Raw genomic sequence first — 5,427 nt, 5'->3', positions numbered from 1 at the left:
GTAATCATTTTGGGATATCATACCTGTGTTTTACTTTGTAATTTATATTTTACTAGAACCTCCACTCTGCAATGCTCCATATCAGACTACAAATTTATCTAAAGTAAAACAGATATGGTTCTAACTCCACAAAAATTTTAAAAAAGTCTTTCTGCGAGTAGTATAATAAATTGTTATGCAATATGCTCATTGATCTGATTTTGTTTTCTTAACAAAAGAACTAATATTTTTTAATACTATAATTTAATAATCCTCTTTCTAAAGATAGAAAAGAATGAGTACTCATTATTTGAATGTGTGATATGAGAAGAATTTTGGATGTCATTTATTGCTTTCCTTTAGAATATTTACATAACTACAAAATGGTATTCAAGCATAAAAAAATCCATGTATATTTCATGTTACCTTGTTATTTATTGTTTTCATCTTACATGAACCCCAATAGATTATATTCTAATGGACTTGTCATTAACATGAAGTAAAATTGGAAGATGGGATATGATAGGGCTTTTAGAATGTGTGAACCAGTGGGAGGAAGTCAAATCACAGAGACATGCTTTTAGGAACCTGAAACTTTTCTCTTTTTTCCATTTCCAACTATGGCGGGGTAAATATCATCTTCCAATGCATACACTGAACACGATCCTAATTTTCACCATGGACCCAACTGAATACAACTGAGAATGGAATAACAACATAATCTAAAAGAACTTTCATATGTTTAAGTATTTCAAATATGTTGTTCAAAACAATTGGTTTAGTTCTTCTTAGTAGTAAATACAACTGATTTGACTAGAACATACGTGATTATACTTCTCAAGTTTCCAGTTGTAATGAAGGACGTTAACAAGAAAACTGAAGATATTCAATAATTGGTTACAATAGTTTAGTCTTTCAAACATATATAAGCTGAATTAGACTGCACATAACCATTTGAAATTGATGTTTTTAATTTTCTCTTAGTATAATGACATGTGCATTTTCCCAATTTGTTCTTGTCATTAGTTCATTGCTATTTATTTCTGAGTTCTTAGCCTATTGGAACAATTGCCAATTTGATTTATGTACTTCTTGAAGCAAATCTAAATTCGTTACATTTTGGATAAGTCTTTACAATCATGAAGGCACATTGTTTGTTTGAAGATAAAATTTCAATTGTTACTTAAAAATAACCAAGAGAATAATTACTAGGTCACATAGTATTTGATTAATTTTGTAAGAACCTGCTAAATCTTCTTTTCCAGACTAATTTAATAATTTTATCAACCTGCAATATAAAATAGTTTCATCACAGTTTCCCTGTTAATAATATTTTTATATTAGCCATTTCAATTATGCATAATGTTGAATATTGTTTACTAGTCCCATTTGGTATTCATAAGCCATCTTTGGTGGGATTCTGAAATAGCATTTAAAGTCTTTATTTAGCCATTGGGAAAAAGGGGTTGCTTCTTTACAGTTTATGGTTACATGATTTTTATGTTTCCTAGATATGTCTTCTTTCAGAGATATAATTGTTAAAAGATCCTTGTAACCATTCTTATATTCACTTTTATTTCATTTCTTATATAAAACTGGGCAGGGTGTGCTATGACTTCAATCTTGGTTTGTTATTTCACATATCCTACTACCTATATATTTCTATATGAAAATTAGAATCAGTCAAATTTTTACTCCAGATAAATTGGGCAGAGTTTGAATGGAGATATATAAAGCATGCAGGTCAAGTCATTTTAGGAACAAAGTACATTTAGAGTATCAAGGCTTTAAATTTTAGGGTTATTCATTTTTATATTATTTTTGAAATTTTCATACATGATTATGGTCACATATTTCCCACTTCCAGTTCTCTCCATATTTTTCCCAAGTAGCTTCACCCAAAATTATTCTATACCTTTCTTTGAAAATTCACTAAATTCAGTTAATATAATTCATAAGTGCATAAATATGGAGTCATCCACTGGATCATGGGAAACCTACCAGTGGCCACATCTTAAAAAAAAAAAAAAAGAATGACTCATCATCCTCTCTATGAACTATCCAATGCCAATAACTCTTCTTCAGGGATGAAGCCTGAAGATTATCTACCTCATCTACACAAAGATTTTGTCTATTTTGATCTTCTGCAGTTGTTGTTCAGGCAGACACAGCTGCTGTAAATTCATGAGTGCTAAAACCATGCCATCCAGACAACAACATTTCATAGCACTCCTCCCCTTGCTTGAGCTCTTATACTGTTTCCAAGTCACCTTGTGCAAAGTTTGTAAGTCTTGGTGTTAAAGGTGATTAATGTAGATGTTTCATGTAAGTCTGAGTACTGATTTTTCTTTTTCAACACGGTGGAAAGTTATACATCTCTACATTCATTGACTGTTGTACAGTAGAAAAAGAAAACTTTTCTGACTAAGGTTAAGAGTATCTCAGGCTTATAGAAATAAGCTTAAATATTTAGAAGGAAACTTAATATAGGAGCATATTTTTCTCATTTATTTTCACTTTCATTTCCTGATAACTCTTAGGGGTTAAGGTTTGTTATGGAGTGAATGTGCCTCAAAAAAATGTGTTGAAATTTTATTCTCAATGCAACAATGTTAGGAACTGTATGCTTTTGAAAGATATTTAGTCCTGTTTTGAGTAGTATATGGTGAATAAGATCAAAATACATTATGTTTACATATGAAAATGTTATAAAAACAGTTATTATGCATAATTTACATATGTTAATGAAAACTGTAGATAAATAGTCATGCCCTTACAAAAGAATTAGGTACAGAAGTTTGATTCTCCTACTGTTCTATCTTCTTTGTGTGAAAAAACATTTCTTTAGAGAATGTATCATACATAGCCTTATTATAAAAACAGAAACGAGACCCCCACACAAAAAGTAAACAAATATCCCAATGCCAAATCCTAGGTTCCACAGCCTCCATCAGTGTATGAAACAAATATATATTTTAAAACACAATGCATATTTCACAAGTGGAACTGAAGACTAAAGTTGTTCCTATAACAAATGCCAATATAGAAACACTTGGAACATCCATTGGTAGAAGCTGGAACATTGTTTAGGAGAATGGTAGACAATGAAGGTATCAGTATGTGTGATAGTTAGCTTTCTGTAACTATGTCAAAATACCTGATAAAAACTACTTACAGAAGTAAAGACTTGGTTTTGTCTGGTTGATTCAGAGGTTTGAGAATGTGTTTGCTGGCTTCATTTTCTTGAACATTAGGTGAGGTAATTATCATGGAGTCTTGAATCCACAGATGAAGAGGGTCCTTTCCTGGCCACATTGCAACCAAGAAAAAGAAAGTCTAGAGATATGCTATAGTATTTAAAAGGCATGTTCCCAGAAAGCAACTTCCTTAATCCCACCCCCTAACACATTATAACATCTCAACAACATATTATACTAAAAATAGATCAATTATTAAACACAATAGTACAAACAGTGAGAGCCTTCATTTAGTGCTTAACATTCCCACCTTTGAACATCATTGCCTCTTAACACATGGTACTTTTGGGGACATTTCCAATCTAGACCTTAAAACCATAACTGGATTCTTTGTGTAATTCTGATAAACACATAGAAGAAAAACTCCAGATATAAACTTGAACTTTTAAAGATAGTATTAAAGTAGTCATGAGCACTGTGTTGGTCCAAATATGGTGGCAAAGGAATGTTAATGAGGTCTTAAATAAAAATGGAATTAGTATATTGACAACTGTGGGAAAATGTGTCCTTATTATAAAACAGCAAAGTCTGAACCAAAGACAAACCCATCTAAAGTAGGAATGGAGAAAGCAAGACAACTCTTGCCTAGTGTGCCATATCTGACACTGATGAGTAGACTTTGAGAGATGAAGGAAAACCAGTTGAGCCTTACTTAGTCACTTATCCTGCCAGGTTATTATAATTTCCTCAGAATTAAAATTATCCATTCCAGAGGGAAGATGGAGACTCCCTAAGACTCAGGAGTGCAGCAAACTATACACACTTAAGTACTTCCTGAAACTTGTCCTTTATGGAAGGTATCACTCAGAAATGATAAATAGTATATTTGACAGACAACATTTGGAATGATTCACAGCATTTAGTTACTGCATGTATTAAAGTGCTATAAGATATAGGCATTTTAAATATAGTATTCAAAACTAAATGGGAAACTATGTGGGGAATCTTTAACTAGAATATCTAAGATGAGAACAGGAGTATGATAAACAGATAAGGAGATAAATATGTATAGTAAGAAAAACAAGTTATTTTTAAAATTTTTATTTACTTATATATTTATTTTACTTTTTTACTCTCCAGATTTTATTCTCCACCTCCTGGTCCAGTCTCTGACTACTCTACATCCCATACCTCCTCCCCACCGCTCTGTCTCCACAATGATGTCCCTACACCTCCCCACCTCACCTTTAAACCTCTTGAAGGTTAGCTGTATCATCTCTGAACACATACCCAGAAGTCCTCTACTGTATGTGTGTTGGGGGCCTCATATTGGCTGGTGTATGCTGTCTGGTTGGTGTTTCAGTGTTTGCTGGATCTCGGGGATCCAAGCTAATAGAGACTGCTGGTCCTTCTACAGGGTTGCCCTCCTCCTCAGCTTCTTTTAGCCTTCCCTAATTCAACAACAGTGGTCAGCAGCTTTTGTCCATGGGTTAAATATCTACATCTGACTTTCAACTTCTTGTTAGTTCTTTTGGAGAGCAGTCTTGCTAGGTCCCTTTTTGTGAGCACTTCATTGCCTCAGTAATTGTGTTAGGCCTTGGGAACTCCCCTTGAGCTGGATCCCACTTTGGGACTGTTGCTGAACCTTCTTTTCCTCAGGCTCCTCTCCATTTCCATCCCTGTAGTTCTTTCAGATATAAACAATTCCGGGTGAGACTTTTGACTGTGGGATGGCAACCCCCTCCATCATTTGATGCCCTGTCTAAATTTTTTATTACTTTTAATTTTTTTTATTTTGAAAGTTTATTGATTTTTTTGGATGTACATATTAACAAATGTAGTACATATTGATAGGGTATTTTTTGTCATATTCTTTAAAATTTATAAAATAAAGCAATAAAAATGAGTATTATAAAAGTTGTTTGATATAAAACAACAATCAATTTAACAGTCTTATGTAGATTTCGTCTACAGCAATAGTGAAAATACATTGTTCTCAATATAAATTTTAAATAACTACAAACATATTAACTGTATACTTCAAAACAATACATCACTACTAGTATTTTCTTAATACTAGAATATAATATATATATTTTCTTAATACTAGAACATAAATATATAGTCTTTTTGTTTTATATTTACTAGAGTTTAAAATCTTGGCTCTTACTGTGGTACAAGGTCAAAATAAGAACAATTTTTAGACATTTGGTTTCATTGTAATAAGGCTGTACTTCAATGACCCTCACAT

This window comes from Mastomys coucha, chromosome X (genome assembly GCF_008632895.1).
Source record: "Mastomys coucha isolate ucsf_1 chromosome X, UCSF_Mcou_1, whole genome shotgun sequence".
Taxonomy (NCBI): Eukaryota; Metazoa; Chordata; class Mammalia; order Rodentia; family Muridae; genus Mastomys; species Mastomys coucha.
The sequence above is the reverse complement of the archived record's forward strand: the minus strand, read 5'-3'. Positions refer to the sequence as shown.